Source organism: Dendropsophus ebraccatus, chromosome 2, assembly GCF_027789765.1.
Source record: "Dendropsophus ebraccatus isolate aDenEbr1 chromosome 2, aDenEbr1.pat, whole genome shotgun sequence".
NCBI classification, from domain to species: Eukaryota; Metazoa; Chordata; class Amphibia; order Anura; family Hylidae; genus Dendropsophus; species Dendropsophus ebraccatus.
This window is the reverse complement of record NC_091455.1, coordinates 7,959,440-7,981,049: the sequence shown is the minus strand read 5'-3', so window position 1 is coordinate 7,981,049 and position 21,610 is coordinate 7,959,440.

Below are 21,610 nucleotides of genomic sequence, written 5' to 3'. Positions count from 1 at the left end.
GTAATAGTGATACATGGCTATGTGTAATAGTGACACATGGCTCCGTGTAATAGTGATACATGGCTACGTGTAATAGTGATACATGGCTCCGTGTAATAGTGATACATGGCTACGTGTAATAGTGATACATGGCTACGTGTAATAGTGACACATGACTACGTGTAATAGTGACACATGGCTCTGTGTAATAGTGATACTACGTGTAATAGTGATACATGGCTACGTGTAATAGTGACACATGGATACGTGTAATAGTGATACATGGCTCTGTGTAATAGTGACACATGGCTACGGGTAATAGTGACACATGGCTACGTGTAATAGTGATACATGGCTACGTGTAATAGTGACACATGGCTCCGTGTAATAGTGACACATGGCTATGTGTAATAGTGACACATGGCTCCGTGTAATAGTGATACATGGCTACCTGTAATAGTGACACATGGCTACGTGTAATAGTGATACATGGCTACGTGTAATAGTGATACATGGCTACCTGTAATAGTGATACATGGCTACGTGTAATAGTGATACATGGCTACGTGTAATAGTGATACATGGCTCCGTGTAATAGTGATACATGGCTCCGTGTAATAGTGATACATGGCTACCTGTAATAGTGATACATGGCTACGTGTAATAGTGATACATGGCTACGTGTAATAGTGATACATGGCTCCGTGTAATAGTGATACATGGCTACGTGTAATAGTGATACATGGCTCTGTGTAATAGTGATACATGGCTACGTGTAATAGTGATACATGGCTACGTGTAATAGTGACACATGGCTACGTGTAATAGTGATACATGGCTACGTGTAATAGTGATACATGGCTACGTGTAATAGTGACACATGGCTACGTGTAATAGTGATACATGGATCTGTGTAATAGTGACACATGGCTCCGGGTAATAGTGATACATGGCTCCGTGTAATAGTGATACATGGCTACGTGTAATAGTGACACATGGCTACGTGTAATAGTGATACATGGCTACGTGTAATAGTGATACATGGCTACGTGTAATAGTGACACATGGCTACGTGTAATAGTGATACATGGCTACGTGTAATAGTGATACATGGCTACGTGTAATAGTGATACATGACTACGTGTAATAGTGATACATGGCTACATGTAATAGTGACACATGGCTATGTGTAATAGTGATACATGGCTACGTGTAATAGTGATACATGGCTACGTGTAATAGTGATACATGGCTACGTGTAATAGTGACACATGGCTACGTGTAATAGTGACACATGGCTACGTGTAATAGTGATACATGGCTACGTGTAATAGTGATACATGGCTACGTGTAATAGTGATACATGGCTACGTGTAATAGTAATACATGGCTACGTGTAATAGTGATACATGGCTACGTGTAATAGTGACACATGGCTACGTGTAATAGTGACACATGGCTATGTGTAATAGTGATACATGGCTACGTGTAATAGTGACACATGGCTACGTGTAATAGTGATACATGGCTACGTGTAATAGTGACACATGGCTACGTGTAATAGTGATACATGGCTACCTGTAATAGTGATACATGGCTACCTGTAATAGTGATACATGGCTCTGTGTAATAGTGATACATGGCTACGTGTAATAGTGATACATGGCTACGTGTAATAGTGATACATGGCTACGTGTAATAGTGATACATGGCTACGTGTAATAGTGACACATGGCTACGTGTAATAGTGATACATGGCTACGTGTAATAGTGATACATGGCTCTGTATAATAGTGATACATGGCTACGTGTAATAGTGATACATGGCTACGTGTAATAGTGATACATGGCTACGTGTAATAGTGATACATGACTACGTGTAATAGTGATACATGGCTCTGTGTAATAGTGATACATGGCTACGTGTAATAGTGATACATGGCTACGTGTAATAGTGACACATGGCTACGTGTAATAGTGATACATGGCTACGCGTAATAGTGATACATGGCTACATGTAATAGTGATACATGGCTACGTGTAATAGTGATACATGGTTCTGTGTAATAGTGATACATAACTACGTGTAATAGTGATACATGGCTCCGTGTAATAGTGATACATGGCTACGTGTAATAGTGATACATGGCTACGTGTAATAGTGATACATGGCTACGTGTAATAGTGATACATGGCTACATGTAATAGTGATACATGGCTACGTGTAATAGTGATACATGGTTCTGTGTAATAGTGATACATAACTACGTGTAATAGTGATACTATGTGTAATAGTGATACATGGCTACGTGTAATAGTGATACATGGCTACGTGTAATAGTGATACATGGCTACGTGTAATAGTGATACATGGCTACGTGTAATAGTGATACATGGCTTTGTGTAATAGTGATACATGGCTACGTGTAATAGTGATACATGACTACGTGTAATAGTGATACATGGCTACCTGTAATAGTGATACATGGCTACATGTAATAGTGATACATGGCTACGTGTAATAGTGATACATGGCTACGTGTAATAGTGACACATGGCTACGTGTAATAGTGACACATGGCTACGTGTAATAGTGACACATGGCTCCGTGTAATAGTGATACATGGCTACGTGTAATAGTGATACATGGCTACGTGTAATAGTGACACATGGCTCCGTGTAATAGTGATACATGGCTACGTGTAATAGTGATACATGGCTACGTGTAATAGTGATACATGGCTCTGTGTAATAGTGACACATGGCTACGTGTAATAGTGACACATGGCTACGTGTAATAGTGACACATGGCTACGTGTAATAGTGATACATGGCTCTGTGTAATAGTGACACATGACTACGTGTAATAGTGATACATGGCTACGTGTAATAGTGATACATGGCTCCGTGTAATAGTGATACATGGCTACGTGTAATAGTGACACATGGCTACGTGTAATAGTGACACATGGCTACGTGTAATAGTGATACATGGCTCCGTGTAATAGTGATACATGACTACGTGTAATAGTGATACATGGCTACGTGTAATAGTGATACATGGTTATGTGTAATAGTGATACATGGCTACGTGTAATAGTGATACATGGCTACGTGTAATAGTGATACATGGCTACGTGTAATAGTGATACATGGCTACATGTAATAGTGATACATGGCTACGTGTAATAGTGATACATGGCTGCGTGTAATAGTGATACATGGCTACCTGTAATAGTGATACATGGCTCCGTGTAATAGTGATACATCCCTGTATGGCTTTCAGGTCGGGCCCAGAGCATAATGTTTCCATGTCATGTCTTTCCTATAGGCCTGCATCCCACAGAGGACACTGCAGCTCATGTTGTGTGACCACCACCTTATTGCAACCAGGGGAGTCCCAACCCCCCCCCCCCCCAGGTGCACTACAGCTAATACTCTCTAATTCTGAGAGCTCGCACCAGATCTCCCACAATGACTCCTCCTTACATTTGTTGCACTCTCACACTGGTCTGGTCTCAGTTTACACCAACTATTTGTTATCTGAAAACGCACCAGGATTATGTGCCAGGATTTTGGTGCATTTTTGGGCCATCGTCAGATGTTCCCCTTGTACATAAACCACACCCCTTTTTCTATAGCCCCGCCCCTTTTCCAGACACAGCTGAAAAAGGACCCAGTCCTGCCACTGTGCCAGTACAATAGTGACCTAGAGCACTACATCTCCCATCATGCTTCACTGGCCCCAGTATCACCACACACTTAACCCCTGATTCTCTGCTCAGTTTTATTGTGGTGTACCCCCGCAGGTGTTATATTGGTGGGACAGCCGGTCATTTGCTAGGTGTTGTAGTGGGACGCCACTCCAGTGGTGGATGGCCGAGATACAGCCGGACCTTAGGGGTTTGTCATGTGACGCCAGTGCCAGGTGGGCACACAGCTGTGATGGCACGCCTGCTTTTGGTGTGTGAGGCCGGTTGTCCCCTTTTTCCCTGTGGTCGGTGTCCTGCCGGGTTACTACAGGGTCCCTTGGGATAGTGTAGTCACAGATGCCAGAGGGGTGTAATGACCCTCCCGGATAGTAGGACCCCCCACCCACAGAGAGGGGAGATGTCCCAAGGTTGCGGTGTATATGTTGTGCAGGTGGTGATGAATGACCACAGACTCTGAGATAACGTTGAGTTGGTTACTACCTGTAAATGTGCAGCAGGTGATACAGAAGGTCTCTGATATACACTGGACAAAGTTCCAATAAAGACTTGAACATAGGACGACCAGATCTGTAGGAGAAGTGCTGAGTAGGAGATAGTCGCGTCGGTAGAGTTGTGATGAGGCAGAGTAGCAGAGAGGAGGATGCCGTGAGAGTCTCATCCCATGTAGTAATGTGCTCTGCCGGAAGGTTGGAGGATATAATAGAATACTTGTAGAAGAAGAAGAACACCTGTGCCTGTGTATTGACCTCTGTTTAAGTCTTCACACCACCTTATGCCCACTAGCGTTTGCCAAAATGTACTAATGGGTGACACAGACCCCAGACCTTGTTACCTGGGCTGAGCGGAATGCTGAGGGTTCCGTGCTGACACTTGCGCTGCGAGATGGAGTTCATAGGCTTATTGCAACTTTGCTCCACCCGGATCAGTTCCTAGCTCTTTGGCTCTATAGTGGATACTGTCCTGCACTGTGACTTCTCCTTGTCCACGGCGTGGGTTGAGGTTATCTGTTGGCTGGTCCTCGCCTGAGAGGGTTAACACTGCATAGTGCTTTGTGTAAGTACGGGTGAGAAGGTTGGTAACAGTGTGCTGTCCTGCATCCTACACATGGGGGGCACTGACTAAGACTGAACTACGGGCACCTGACAGAGGGCGAGGGCCCGGACAAGACTGATGTGGAGAGCTATCTAGCTTGTGTCCTTAATCCACACCGTCCCAAATGGAAAGCTCTTGCTCCTCCCCCACCCATGGGACTTACTTCCTCTACAGTGTGTATGGTGCGCTGTGATTGGGTGAAAAGAGTGCAATAGAAGAACAGAGAGGAGAGGGGATAGGAAAGAAGAAAGCAGAAATCCTACTGGTTAACAGATTCTGGTACACATAAACACAATAACCCTTTGTGATCCTTCAGCTGTGCAGCTTCGATATACACATACATAATACAGCGACATCTAGTGGTCAACTCTTAATACTATTTTTATCATAATAAGACCATAAAAAGTACAGACTTTTGCGAAAAGTGTAGACAACAGTAACTCCCCTAGTGAGACACCACATTATGTCTTGTTTTTTACTCTCCGCAGTCCGCAGATTCCCACCAGGGGTGCAGGGGCCGCCCTCACACCTCCGCCATATCTATCTGGGCAGCGCAGGGTGTGAGTAATTGCAGAATATTATAATGTAATAATAGAGACAGAACCTATCACTATATCATTTTCTGCCATTATAATCATCTATGTGTGGCGGCTGGGGTGGGGGGTATAGAGCTGGAGGACGGACACAGATTCCTTGTAGCGGCTTCGGGTCCTTTGCTCCTTGACATAGCAGCGTACACAGTATATACCCTAACTCCCTCACATAATACTTGGCAGCAGTTACCGGACTTGTCTTTAAGGCTCAGGCCAAGAGAAGAGGATCCGGCTTGGTTGTTGCGTCACTGCGTCTCCTGCTGATAAGATCTTAATAGCATCACTGATCTGTTATATAGAGCACCATTAACCTGGGTGGCAGAGCTGCGCTCCTGGCGCCAACAAGACACTAATGGTGCGTTTATACAGGCAGATTTATCTGATAAATTCTGGAAGCCAAAGCCAGGAATGGATTTGAAAAGAGGACAAATCTCAGTCTTTCCTTTATGACCTGTTCCCTGTTTAGAGTCTGTTCCTGGCTATATGTTCCTGTATATATATATATATATACACCCTGCAGTCTACACTAGGTGGCGAGGCGGTGAACCAGCTGTGTCCCCATGTCCTGGAGTGATAGTCATGGCGGGCAGCAGGGGGCTCCACTATATAGACCCCACAGGCTGTTTTGCAGGTGATTCTTCTTACTTCTTTCTCCCTCTATGACTAATAGGCCTGATACACCATGCAGAGCATTCCTCCCTCTATGACTAATGGGCCTGGTACACCATGCAGAGCATTCCTCCCTCTATGACTAATGAGCCTGGTACACCATGCAGAGCATTCCTCCCTCTATGACTAATAGGCCTGATACACCATGCAGAGCATTCCTCCCTCTATGACTAATGGGCCTGGTACACCATGCAGAGCATTCCTCCCTCTATGTCTAATGGGCCTGGTACACCATGCAGAGCATTCCTCCCAGCTAAATCCTATTACATGGCGGCAGCGTTCTGGGCTCGGCGCTTTGTCCTTGGGTTTCGTATACTTTGGTGATGTAACGCTACGTCTCGGGTTTACAGGATACTGACCTGGATGGGGAGAGGAGCAGCAGGAACCCCCTCTGTATCCCTTATATGTTTTTCTCTATACATTAGACGTGACACAGGCAGACGCGCGCCGGGCTCTGCTACATCTGCACCAGCATTACAGTACTGCAGATACATACAGACCTGGTGAAAAATTATACAACTTTATAATAGATTTTTACATTCCAGTTCATGAGCATTTTCCAGATCTTTACATGGAAAACTGTGGCCTCCGACCTCTGCAGATCCAGAAGAGAGGTCACATGGCCGTTAGAATTACGCCACGCCGCAGGAAAGCGATCAGCCCGGGCGAGTATACAGGGAGCCTGATGCTGCTCTCAGTGATCATAGTCTATACGGCCGCCTTATTGTTACTGGTCCCATCATTAAAGGGGGAGTTCACGAGAAAAAAAGAGGAAAATAAAGTGTCAGAGATTTGTGATTTACTTCTATTAAAAAATCTCCAGTCTTCCAGTACTTATCAGCTGCTGTATGTCCTGCAGGAAGCGGTGTATTCTCTCCAGTCTGACACAGTGCTCTCTGCTGCCACCTCTGTCCATGTCAGGAATTGTCCAGAGCAGCAGCGAATCCCCATAAAAAACCTCTCCTGCTCTAGACAGTTCCTGACATGGAAAGAGGTGGCAGCAGAGAGCACTGTGTCAGACTGGAGAGAATATACCACTTCCTGCAGGACATACAGCAGCTGATAAGTCCTGGAAGACTAGAGATTTTTTTTTTACAGAAGTAAATTACAAATCTCTGGCACTTGCTGGGACCAGTTCATCTAGAGGAAAATAGTTTTGGTGACCTACCCCTTTAATAGTAACAATAAACCAGCTTAGAGGAATAATCCCATTAGCGGCTCCGCATCGGGCAGGACGTTGCTGACACCTGGGTCTGGTGAGTCACCCTGGAGTTTCCCGGTAAGGGACCCGCTCCGGCCGCACCCGCATTATTCATTATGTTCTTTGCTATGAGGGATTCTCTAAATTTTCCATTGATAAAATCCCTCATGGCGTCTGATGGCGGCCGCCGCGGCCCATGAACGAATCGGATTAGAAGCCGTGATCCCAGGTAATTGGAGTAATCGTGGGTCACATGTTATGGGATTATATTCCCCTATTATACAGGAGCAGAATTACCGGATGAACACAATCTGTACAGATACAATGGAGGAGACACCAGGAGGAGTTGTCATCTTCTGATCACTGGAGGATCAGGTTACAGTAGAGTGAACTCCGCCTCATCACATGATCCTCAGCCATTTACACTCTAAGGGTCCTATTACACAGGGCTTTGGGGCCCGGTCATAACTGTAAATGAGCACTGATCTTATAGATTGGCGCTATTACACGGCTCGATAATCATTTAACAAGGGCTGCATGGACATCGTTACCGATGTCCTTGCAGCCCTTGCTTAAACTGCATATATTACCTATCCATGCTGCAGGGCTCTTCTTGCAGTCGGCTTCTCCCTGGTCCCGTGCGCTTCAGCTTTTTGAGTGGCCTGCTGATCTGACAGGCCGCTCAGCCAATCACCTGCCGCGACGGTCCCGACCTGTGATCGGCTGAGCGGCCTGTCAGCTCAGACAGGCCACTCTGAATCTGCAGCGCGCGGGACCCAGGGAGAAGCAGAGCGCAAGAGGAGCCCTGAAGCATGGATAGGTAATGTACACTGTTTGAAAATCATCAGCCGCCGGATGCGCGGTCAGTGCCCGACGATTATAGGTCCAAACCTAAATCAACAATCAGCCGATGATTGTTGTCATCGGCTGATCGTGGTGTCTATTACGTGGAGCAAGAATTGTGTGTGTTATTCTGTGTAAAAGGGCCCTTAGACTGGGTTCATTTTTTGCAATACACTTTATTTAATCCGTTTTATGCAAAAAAAAAAAAAACACAAGAAAATGTGGTGTCCCACCATGGGTGTTACTAATTTATACACCCCTCGCAAAAGCCTGTACTCTAAGTCAAAGTGGTAATGAAGTTTTACTAGTTTTGACACTAGATGTCGCTAGTATGTATATCTTGTATTTAAGTATTGCACGGCTGTAGTACTCAAGGGGTTATTGTGATTTGTGCGCCAATGAGAGCTCTTTTCTCTTCTCCACCTATTGCCTTATTCACACGTCAGTATATTTTTCCAATCCGCAAATTTCAGTCAGTAACAATCCACAAATTCAGTCCGTATTGCATCCGTATTGCATCCGTAACAAAATACAGACCCCATAGAGTTGTATTGGGTGTGTCAGTTACTGTCCGTACTAGGGCCTGTTGCAGCCCAGTACACAACACGGATGTGTGTATGGGTCCATTGAAATACATTGGTCCTATTTTTCTGCGGATCCGCAATTGCGGACAGGAACAGGATGTGTGAATAGGGCGTATCTCTGTTCTCCTTCTTCTTTTGCACTCTCTTCTCACCCACTCACAGCAGGTATTTCATACCCTGTAGGCAGTTGTCACATGGAGAGAGAAAGTGTAGACACACACTTAGTCAATCTTAGTCTGGTTCCTGTACCAAGAGGATGAGTCCAGTGTAGTCTAGTCTGTAACGAGGTAGTGGACAGACACACATGGGAAGCACAGACACCCGTTTCTACACACTATGCAGTGCTAAACGCTCACAGAGAGGACAAAGTCAGGGATCATCTCAGCCCATGCCATGAACAAGTCTAAAGGTGCATGACAGTACCCTGAAGCAAGAGGAACTGATCCGGATAGAGCAAAGTTGCTAGAAGCCTACGTACTCTATCTTGCAGAATGGGTGTAACCAGAAAATTTTCACCACTCTGCTCAACTCAGGTAACAAGGTCTGGGGCTTGTGTCACCCTAAAAGGACGGGTCACCCGACACTGTAGGGCAATAGGTGGTGCAAAGATAGTCAAAACACAAGTATTCTCTCTATTCTCAAGTATTCTACTTCTCCTACTTCTAAAGTTCTGGCAGAGCACAGTACTACATTGGGTTGGGACTCCTTCGACATCCTCCTCTCCACTTCTCTGGACTTACCCTACTTCTCAGCACAAAACTCAGCCAGCACGGCTATACTACCTCTCAAGCTCTCAGCAGAAGTCTTGTCAGTCACGTCCAAAGTATATTGTCAAGTCAGAAGTCTATTGTCTGCTATTGTATTCAGTATTCCTGAAAAGTAATGGTAACAGGACTTGTTACCTAAACACCTACACAGTCATTGCACCTTCCTTGGGTCATCTCCCCTTTTTGTGGGTGGCGGTACCAATAGTCCCGGTGGGTCGCAACTCCACTCCGGACCACCATAAGTGCCCAAGGGACCCCCAAACAGCCTGGCAGGTCACTGTCCACAGGGGAAAGGATAGCCAGCCTATCTAAAATAAAAGCAGGTGTGCCACCATACCTGTGTGCCCAACCGGCACTGGCGTCACGACAACCTAACACCTGGCTGAGCTATACTCCGACCAACCACCACAGTAGTGGCGTCACACTTCACCATCCGGCAAGTGACCGGTCGTCGACCACAAAGAGACTGATATATTTGTGTTCATCTGTTTTGATCCGTTTTTCCATTGACTTCCATAAAAAAAAAAAAAAAAAACAGATCAAAACGCACAATTGTTTTTAGCCTACGCTAAATGGATGCGTTTTGATCCGTTTTCTGATCTGTTTTTTTTTTATAATGGAAGTCAACAGAACAAAAACGATGTATACAAATGCATTTGTTTTTTTCAGCTGTTTTTCATCCTTTTTGCATAAAACAGATGAAAAAACGGATTTCAAAAACGCAGTGTGAACTTTGGGTCCGGTGAGATGAAGCAATTTTTTTTAGTTTTCTCCAGAAACGACCTGAAATCGCTCACCACAACGCAATAGTCATCAGTTACAATGGTGATTACTATAGATAATCAGTGCAGCTCCATTACAATCAATGGAGAGGAGGGGATATGGTCCCAGTGGGGTGGCGGGCTTTCCCGCATGGGAAAAGAATGGAGTTGTGTGCTAGAACCAGGCAGCGCCGCCTGGAAAGCGCTGCCTGGATCCTCGGAAGGCGCTGCACCAATCTGCTACTGTAAAAAAAAAAAAGCAGTGTACTTAGTGGCACATTTGCTGGTGTATGGAGACTTACAGGTGATGCTCTATGGGAAGGAGTGCGGCGTGCACGTTATCCCCCCACAGGGGGATAAAATGGCCTCTCTAGCGCCATCTAAAGGAAGACACCTGTAACTTAAAGAGCTTGTCCGGGCAAAATTAACTTGTCTCCCAACCACGGGACAGGGGACAAGTAAGTGATCGCGCTGGTCTGATTGAAGGGCAGTTACCAATAGGTGGCGCCAGAGAAGCAGCTTTCTTCTGGAGGAGAACTAATTTGCATATTTTTTTCCCCATGAAACACTGCCTGTAAGACTCTCCTCAATGAGAACAGCGCCTCCCCCTTTCCAAGGAGAATAATACTCCTCACCTAATATTAGGATGTACCCCTACCTTATTATGGCCGGTGTCCAGGGGCTGGCTGGCAAATTTTAGCCCGGGGGGCAAGTACACAGCACTGGCCCATGAGTAGCAGGCTGGCGGCCCATCCTTAAAGGACCACTCTGGCCTCTTACCTCTTACCTATAACATCTTCGGTCCTTCCAGTCATTGGTGACCAAATATCCTACTGTGCCCTGTGAAAGGGTCAGAACTCACTTTCCTGTATAAGTCTATTGGGCGGCTCAGTGATGACACGAAACGGTCCCATAGACAGATGCTGGGAAAGCTGGGTGACCTCTATCATACTGAGTATAAGATGCTGGAGAGCTGGGTGACCTCCATCATACTGAGTATAAGATGCTGGAGAGCTGGGTGACCTCCATCATACTGAGTATAAGATGCTGGAGAGCTGGGTGACCTCCATCATACTGAGTATAAGATGCTGGAGAGCTGGGTGACCTCCATCATACTCAGGGCTCCAGACTAAAAAATTTACCTGGGAGCCATTGGCTCCTAACCTGAAAAATTTAGGCGCCAAATAGAATATTTGGTCGCCAACATTTTAAACCATGTAAAATTAATGTTATGTTAAATGGGACTTACTGTGTGCAGAGGCCACGGCAGCCTCCTCCTCCTTTAGATTCTCTCTTTTCTTAGTTTGAAAATGTTCAACATGGAAACTTGCAACCTGACAACCATATACAGTCTGACAACCATATACAGTCTGACAACCATATACAGTCTGACTCAGTACTTCAGCTTTTAATGAGGCTTACTCTTCTGAACTTGAACTTAAAGGGAACCTGTTGACCCCCGTGCCAGGGTGACAGGCTCCCAACCCCCCGTTAGAGCCCCCTATACTCACCTCATTGCGCCGGATCCCGCTTCTGAAGATGGTCGGGTCACGGAGATCTCAGCCGCTGCAGCCCGGCGTGCGCTGAGAGATGAGTCCAACGCTCAGAGAATGACGGGAGAGTCCAGCGATCCGTCATTCTCTATGAGTGTTGGACTCATCTCTCAGTGTGCGCGCCGGGCTGCAGCGGCTGAGATCTCCGTGACCTGACCACCTCCAGAAGCGGGACCCGGCGCGATGAGGTGAGTATAGGGGGCTCTAACGGGGGGTTGGGAGCCTGTCACCCCGTCACCGGGGGTGACAGGTTCCCTTTAAAAGCTTGCAACAGTCTATACATACTGAGCTAGACTTCTGACTGCAGCCATAGTGACCCCCCACAAGATGTGTATATAGATAGATATATCTCTCACCTAGTGACTAATGCAAGTGACCCCCTACAATACAGACACCTGAGGGGCCCTGATAATAATAATTGTGCATATATCTATCTCACAGTGTCTGCAGCCAGTTTGCCCTACACTTATAGATGGCCCCCTCCCCTTATAGATGCCCCCTCTCCCCCCCCATTATAGATGCCCCCTCTCCCCCCCCATTATAGATGCCCCCTCTCCCCCCCATTATAGATGCCCCCTCTCCCCCCCCCCCATTATAGATGCCCCCTCTCCCCCCCCCATTATAGATGCCCCCTCTTCCCCCCCATTATAGATGCCCCCTCCCCTTATAGCTAGCCCCCTCCCCCCCCCTTGAACATGGCCCCTCTTCTCCCCCCATTATAGATGCCCCCCCTTCTCTTCCCCCCATTATAGATGCCCCCCCCCCCCTCCTCCTCTATGCTAAGCAGTATTTAAAAAAAATAAACACACAAACTCACCTGACAACCCGCTCCCCCGGCGATCCTCTTCTTCTTCAGGCGCTGTCCCCGGCGGCGGCGCGCTGTCTCTTTAAGTCCGGTCCCCGGCTGATGCGCGGCTGATGCGCGGCTGCCGGGGGTGTCCCGTCCTATCCCCGGCAGCGCGGCGCGTCAGTGAGCTCCCTGTACGCCGGGGCTGTGACTTCTGACACAGGAAGCGTCTCTGACGCGCGCTTCCTGTGCCGGAAGTCAGGGCCCCAGGCAGCTCACTGATGCGCCGCGCTGCCGGGGATAGGACGGGACACCCCCGGCAGCCGCGCATCAGCCGCGCATCAGCCGGGGACCGGACTTAAAGAGACAGCGCGCCGCCGCCGGGGCCAGTCGCAAATGGCGCCCAGATTAATAAATCTGGGCGCCATTTGCAAAATATTAGTCGCATTGGCGACCATTTTGGTCGCCATCTGGAGCCCTGATACTGAGTATAAGATGCTGGGAAAGCTGGGGTTACTGTATTTTTACAATAGTTTATATCACTCGATGTACTTATGTACTGTATATATGTCTCCTCTATGTACTCCTGTAAATATGTCTCCTCTTATGTACTCTTGTATATATATGTATCCTCTATGTACTACTGTATATATGCCTCCCCCTGTATATATGTATCCTCTATGTAGCAGGGACACATGCAGGCAGGGGCATTTCCGGGATAAGCGAGGGGGTGGGGGTGGGGATAGCGGGACACATGGTGCCTCCATCTAGGTAGAGTGTAGTAGTGGAGGTATAGTGGATAAGGGGTGTAGTAGTACAGGTATAGATATGGGGTGTATTAGTAATACAGATGAGGGGCATTAGTAGTAGTAGTGGAGGTAAAGATGAAGGGTGAGGTAGTACAGGTATAGATATGGGGTGTATTAGTAATACAGATGAGGGGCATTAGTAGTAGTACAGGTATAAATGAGGGGTGTATTAGTAGTAAAGATGAGGGGAAATAGTAGTACAGGTATAGATGTGGGCTGTAGTAGAAGTAGTAGTAGTAGTACAGGTAAAGATGAGGGGTGTAGTAGTAATAAAGGTATAAATGAGAGGTGACAGGGGCATACTGGGGGAAACTGGGGCAGCTGGGCGTGATTGGGGCAGGAGTGCACATATCCCTCCTCCTCTCACCCCGGCACACAGGGCAGGTCCCCGGTCTCTGGAGGAGGCCGCAGGCAGGGCTGTATTAACAGCTGCTGCTGCCCTAGGCACTAAACCTGAAGACGCCCCATCTTCAAGCACCTATTGGCGATACCAGACCTGACCAATACCACCATACCCCCCACCCCCCTGGAAAAGACACCAGATTTACTGGCAAGTCTGAACGGGAGAAGGGAAACTAAAAAAATAAAAACAAAAGAATTAGTTTTTTCTGTCCCCCTGCTCCCTGGTGCTGCCCCCCTGCAAGGTGCTGCCCTAGGCATCGGACCACAGGTGCCTAGTGGTAAATACGGCCCTGGCCGCAGGGACTCTAGTGGTGATAGCGTCACTGCCATTACTGGAGCTGTACAGCGGGATCGGGGGATGCAGATCCCGCTGTTCAGCTCCAGGACCTGAAGCGACGCTATCACCACTACAGTCCCTGCAGCCTCCTCCAGAGACCAAGGACCTGCACGTGTGGCCGGGAGGGGAACTGGACGTGATATGTATAGCTGGGGCAGGTCAGTCGCGGCTCTGTTAGGCGGACTGCCCTGCACCTCACCTCCGGCGCGACACTCCACGCACCGCCGCCCGCCATGCACCTCACCTCCGCGCCGCCTGCTTGACCTGCAACTCCAGCCCAGCCGCCAACCCATCACTCTACGCTGCTCTGCCTGCAGTGATTTTTTGTGAAAATTTAATTTATGATTTTAATCGAAATCGATTATAACCTTCTGGGCAAATTTATTTGATTAATCGCCCAGCCCTAACTCCTCTGTATGTCTCCTCCTGTATATATGTATACTCTATGTACCCCTGTATATATGTCTCCTCCTGTATATATGTCTCCTCTATATACTCCTCTGTATGTCTCCTCCTGTATATATGTATCCTCTATGTACTGCTGTGTATGTCTCCTCCTGTATATATGTATCCTCTATATACTCCTCTGTATGTATCCTCTATGTACTGCTGTGTATGTCTCCTCCTGTATATATGTATACTCTATGTACTGCTGTGTATGTCTCCTCCTGTATATATGTATCCTCTATATACTCCTCTGTATGTCTCCTCCTGTATATATGTATCCTCTATATACTCCTGTGTATGTCTCCTCCTGTATATATGTATCCTCTATATACTCCTGTGTATGTCTACTCCTGTATATATGTATCCTCTATGTACTGCTGTGTATGTCTCCTCCTGTATATATGTATCCTCTATATACTCCTCTGTATGTATCCTCTATGTACTGCTGTGTATGTCTCCTCCTGTATATATGTATCCTTTATATACTCCTCTGTATGTATCCTCTATGTACTGCTGTGTATGTCTCCTCCTGTATATATGTATCCTCTATATACTCCTCTGTAGGTATCCTCCTGTACATATGTATCCTCTATATACTCCTGTGTATGTCTCCTCCTGTATATATGTATCCTCTATGTACCCTTGTATATATGTCTCCTCCAGTATATATGTATCCTCTATATACTCCTCTGTATGTCTCCTCCTGTATATATGTATCCTCTATATACTCCTCTGTATGTCTCCTCCTGTATATATGTATCCTCTATGTACCCGCTGTGTATGTCTCCTCTTGTATATATGTATCCTCTATATACTCCTCTGTATGTCTCCTCCTGTATATATGTATCCTCTATGTACTGCTGTGTATGTCTCCTCTTGTATATATGTATCCTCTATATACTCCTCTGTATGTCTCCTCCTGTATATATGTATCCTCCTGTGTAGGTCTCCTGTATATATGTATCCTCCTGTGTAGGTCTCCTGTATATATGTATCCTCCTGTGTAGGTCTCCTGTATATATGTATCCTCCTGTGTAGGTCTCCTGTATATATGTATCCTCCTGTATATATGTATCCTCTATGTCAGGAATAGGGAACCTTGGCTCTTCAGCTGTTGCAAAACTACAACTCCCATCATCTATGGTAAGCCTATGGCTGCCCAGGTATGATGAGAGTTGTAGTTTTGCAACATCTGGAGGGCCTTGGTCCCCTCCCCCTGCACTATGTCCTGCTGTGTAGGTACCTGGCTTCCTGCAGACACCATCTTCTCTGTCTTCAGGCTCTTCTAGCCCAGACACAGGAGAACCAGCTGGGAGGAGAGAGCGGCCTCTGGTGGCCGGAGGAAGATACTGCCTACAGCAGTTTGCTTATTACCGTAAGCCTCATAGGCTTATATAGGAAAGCATAATGGCCATAAAGGAGGCGGGGCTTAACGTCATGGGGGGCGGGGCTTCAGCGGCCGCTTCCATCACAGTCCGGATCCACAGCCACAGGTAAATATGACTGAAGAGGGCGGGGCTGTAAGCAGGGGAGGCACTGAGGACTCCAGCCAGCTGTCAGCAGCCATGCGGCCCTGACAACTGGGGGAAGAGCGGCCCGGGGGGCATATGCCACCCTGCCCCCCGGCCCAGCCCGCCCCTGCCGGTGTCTATAGTACTAGCACGTCAGTGAATCGGTGCGGACTATACAGATCAGCTACAAGATGGTGGAGTATAAATCCTCAGTATAAATCCTCACTGTAGGGACGACTGGTTATAAGATAATCTGTACCGGAGATTTAGGCTGTTTTGTAGGAGAAGCTCAGTGCAGTACTGCCACCTGGTGGTGAGAACCTGTAATGACACCTGACTGCACTGTGATAACTCAAACCAAAACCCAAAAACAAAAAAACAAAACAAATGAAAGACCAAAAATATGAAAAATTATCTTTTATTGAATATATTCAAAAATCAACTTATATTAAAATACATGTGATGGGAGCTGGAGCTATTACAAATCCCCAACAACGATTACAGAACACCCCCCTTCCCCCAGTTTTTGATGTTTCATTGTGTTAATAGTAACCTCATATAATAATACCTGGGGGTACAAAGAAATGGCACCCCCACCCCCCTTCCCTCCTCCCACTAATAATTCGGACAGATAGAATTTTATTTTATTGTTATTTGTAGTTACTGTCCACTATTTTTATTTCCAGCGTTATTACTGTAGATCCTCAATGGGGTTGGAGTTTGGGGGGTCGGGGGGAGGTTACTAGTCCTGTATGAAGTTGTTTCTGGTTTTTCCTGCACAATGTTGTATTGAAGCCACACCCATTTTACCAAAGCCCCGCCTTTCAACATCATGCCACACCCCCTCACAAGCAAGGTCCTAAAATACCCAAAAATGCTGTTATTGGGTCAAGTACCAGTAAATCTGATGAGGTCCTATGAAGAACTGTTAGCTGCCTTCTGCCACCACTAGGGGGAGCTCACTGCATATGAAATATAGGAGCTGTACATATGTGTGGAGGGAGCTCCCCCTGGAGGTGGCTGCAGGTAAGGACATGATGGGGAGCAGTCCAGTGCTGGTGTGGTCCGCCTCTATGCCGCCATACACACCCTCATGTTATGTGCTAAAGGCGACTATAGTCACAGTTCTGGGTGTGAGCCATGTCCGTATGCTCGTGCATCATGATGCGACCTGTAGGGCGGTGAGGATGGAGTAGATGGCGGCAGTGATGGGGTAGTAGTTGGGGTGCGTCTCCATTAATCCGGGCGCCGTGCTGTTCACCGTGTTGCACAGATTTTCTTTGCAGCAGAAAACGGGATGGGTGACCCCCAGGGCGTTGGGATTGGTGGGCCGACACTTCTCTGCGCAGTCTCTGATCACATAGCGACTTCCCGTAAATGGAAAACCTGAGACAGTATAAGATGGTTAGAATCTTCCTGAATGGGGCACATGAGACCCTCTCAGCGGAGGACCCCCCCCCATAGGACTGTTCATACGTTACCAGGAGGAATAACCCCAGATCAGGGGGGTCACTAGGCATGAATATTCGGGGCCCGAGCCCGGAATGAATTTAGCCTAGGCCCGAAAGTGTTTTTGCTCCCGCCACCTGCGACCACCAGCGCAGAGATGACGGCAGCCGCATTGGTCCCTGGCCTGGACCCACCACATATTGCCCGTCCCATGCGCCGCCCGGACGCTGTCCTAGTAACCTCACCTGGCACTTGTTCAGTGGATGTGGGCGCCACGCTCCTGCCCCGCCCACTGTTTACACTGATCATGTGATAGGCCGGCAATGTCTCATATTCTCAGCAGCCCCCGCGGGCCAAGCATTGCTCACTCCTGATTGGATGAGGCAAACAGAAGCGGACGTGTTGCTCTGTCGTTGCCTAGAAACGGGAGAAATCTGACGGGAGAGCAAGTGCGGAAAAGCGGAGAGTAGGAAGAAGAGAGGTGATGCTGGCGACCGGGAGAGAGCGGGAGGAAGATGGGGGAGGTGTAATGTGGAGGGAGAGGAGGATGGAAGGGTTGCAAAGGTGGGGGGCCCAGTTCACAGCTCTGGGGTAGTGTGTGTGTGAGGATGGGGGTCAGGTGGGGTAGTGTGTGGGGATGGGGGTCAGGTGGGGTAGTGTGTGTGGGCATGGGGGTCAGGTGGGGTAGTGTTGGGGGATGGGGGTCAGGTGGGGTAGTGTGTGTGGATGGGGGTCAGGTGGGGTAGTGTGTGTGGATGGGGGTCAGGTGGGGTAGTGTGTGTGGGCATGGGGGTCAGGTGGGGTAGTGTTGGGGGATGGGGGTCAGGTGGGGTAGTGTGTGTGGATGGGGGTCAGGTGGGGTAGTGTGTGTGGATGGGGGTCAGGTGGGGTAGTGTGTGTGGATGAGGGTCAGGTGGGGTAGTGTGTGTGGATGGGGGTCAGGTGGGGTAGTGTGTGTGGATGGGGGTCAGGTGGGGTAGTGTGTGTGTGAGGATGGGGGTCAGGTGGGGTAGTGTGTGGGGATGAGGGTCAGGTGGGGTAGTGTGTGTGTGAGGATGGGGGTCAGGTGGGGTAGTGTGTGAGGATGAGGGTCAGGTGGGGTAGTGTGTGTAGATGGGGGTCAGATGGGGGTCAGGTGGGGTAGTGTGTGTGTGAGGATGGGGGTCAGGTGGGGTAGTGTGTGGGGATGGGGGTCAGGTGGGGTAGTGTGTGTGGATGGGGGTCAGGTGGGGTAGTGTGTGTGGGGATGGGAGTCAGGTGGGGTAGTGTGTGTGGGGATGGGAGTCAGGTGGGGTAGTGTGTGTGGGCATGGGGGTCAGGTGGGGTAGTGTGTGTGTGAGGATGGGGGTCAGGTGGGGTAGTGTGTGTGTGAGGATGGGGGTCAGGTGGGGTAGTGTGTGTGGGGGTCAGGTGGGGTAGTGTGTGTGTGGATGGGGGTCAGGTGGGGTAGTGTGTGTGAGGATGGGGGTCAGGTGGGGTAGTGTGTGTGGGGATGGGAGTCAGGTGGGGAAGTGTGTGTGTGAGGATGGGGGTCAGGTGGGGTAGTGTGTGTGGGGATGGGGGTCAGGTGGGGTAGTGTGTGTGTGAGGATGGGGGTCAGGTGGGGTAGTGTGTGTGGGGATGGGGGTCAGGTGGGGTAGTGTGTGTGTGAGGATGGGGGTCAGGTGGGGTAGTGTGTGTGGGGATGGGGGTCAGGTGGGGTAGTGTGTGTGTGGATGGGGGTCAGGTGGGGTAGTGTGTGTGAGGATGGGGGTCAGGTGGGGTGGTGTGTGTTGGGATGGGAGTCAGGTGGGGTAGTGTGTGTGGGGATGGGAGTCAGGTGGGGTAGTGTGTGTGGGGATGGGGGTCAGGTGGGGTAGTGTGTGTGTGGATGGGGGTCAGGTGGGGTAGTGTGTGTGAGGATGGGGGTCAGGTGGGGTAGTGTGTGTTGGGATGGGAGTCAGGTGGGGTAGTGTGTGTGGGGATGGGAGTCAGGTGGGGTAGTGTGTGTGTGGATGGGGGTCAGGTGGGGTAGTGTGTGTGTGGATGGGGGTCAGGTGGGGTAGTGTGTGTGTGGATGGGGGTCAGGTGGGGTAGTGTGTGTGTGGATGGGGGTCAGGTGGGGTAGTGTGTGTGTGGATGGGGGTCAGGTGGGGTAGTGTGTGTGTGGATGGGGGTCAGGTGGGGTAGTGTGTGTGTGGATGGGGGTCAGGTGGGGTAGTGTGTGTGTGGATGGGGGTCAGGTGGGGTAGTGTGTGTGGATGGGGGTCAGGTGGGGTAGTGTGTGTGGGGATGGGAGTCAGGTGGGGTAGTGTGTGTGTGAGGATGGGGGTCAGGTGGGGTAGTGTGTGTGGGGATGGGGGTCAGGTGGGGTAGCGTGTGTGTGGATGGGGGTCAGGTGGGGTAGTGTGTGTTGGGATGGGAGTCAGGTGGGGTAGTGTGTGTGGGGATGGGAGTCAGGTGGGGTAGTGTGTGTGTGAGGATGGGGGTCAGGTGGGGTAGTGTGTGTGGGGATGGGGGTCAGGTGGGGTAGCGTGTGTGTGGATGGGGGTCAGGTGGGGTAGTGTGTGTTGGGATGGGAGTCAGGTGGGGTAGTGTGTGTGGGGATGGGAGTCAGGTGGGGCAGTGTGTGTGGGGATGGGAGTCAGGTGGGGCAGTGTGTGTGGGGATGGGGGTCAGGTGGGGTAGTGTGTGTGTGGATGGGGTTCAGGTGGGGTAGTGTGTGTGAGGATGGGGGTCAGGTGGCGTAGTGTGTGTGGGGATGGGGGTCAGGTGGGGTAGTGTGTGTGAGGATGGGGGTCAGGTGGGGTAGTGTGTGTGGGGATGGGGGTCAGGTGGGGTAGTGTGTGTGAGGATGGGGGTCAGGTGGCGTAGTGTGTGTGTGTGTGAGGATGGGGGTCAGGTGGGGTAGTGTGGGGGGATAGAAGTCAGGTGGCGTAGCGTGTGTGTGTGGATGGGGGTCAGGTGGGGTAGTGTTAATGCACGCTGGAGTAATGTAGCCAGAGGGGGGGCAGGGTGGTTGCAGGGGCCCCAGACATATTACTATACAGTGTGATATAGTATAGTGATTGTACCACCATATACTCCAGACACCCAGTCAGTAGTGAGTCATTATACTTCCTCAAATGTTTCGTCAGGATATCTCATAACTCCAGTGGGCCCACGTCGCCGCCATCAGCTTATACTCACGATTTCCATAATAATTACTGCTTCAATTTTTTTTTTAAATCAGCTGATGTCAGGAAGTTCTATATATTTGTAATTTACTTCTATTTATAAATCTGCAGCCTCTCAGTACTTGTCAGACTGGAGAGAATACACGACTTCCTGTAGGACATACAGCAGCTGATAAGTACTGGAAGATTTTTTTAAATAGAAATAATTTACAAATTTCTATAACTTTTATTATAACCAGTTGATTTAAAAGAAAAACATTTTCTCCAGAGTTTCCCCTTAATAAAAGCTAAAACTATTACCTGATGTGGCTGGTCCATAGACGGTGGTGACGCACCATGAATGGTAGTGCGAGCAGTTCCTCTTGACCAGGCATTGGTCACTCGGTGTCGGGGTCAGACATATGTAGCACTGGAGGGAGGAGGCTGGGGCGACATCAACAAAGGGACCATTATAATCAGGTTTATATCAGAAAATTAATTTCTTTCTTTTTACACAAATTTCCTTACACAGACGGAGCGGCCTGTCTCAGCTGACAGACTGCTCAGCCAATCACTGACTGCGGCGGTCCCGGCCTGTGATTGACTGAGCGGCCCGTCAGCTGAGACCCGGGGAGAAGAGGAGCAGGAGGAGCCCTGGACCATGGATAGGTAATGTATTTATTTAGCAAATCGTCAGCCGCCGGCCGCGCACCGCTATTACATGTATCGGTGTGTGATCGGTGGCCGATAATTATAGTACAGAACCTTTATCAATGATCAGCTGATCATCGCCTGATCGTTGTGTTTATTACACGAAACAATAATCGGCTGGATAGGTCCCATTTGGACGATTATTGTTCTGTGTAGTAGTACCCTTAGACTGAGAATTAGAGATGAGTGAACCTGGAGCAGCTCGAGTCGATCAGAACCCGAACGTTCGGCATTTGATTAGCTGGGGCTGCTGAAGTTGGATAAAGCC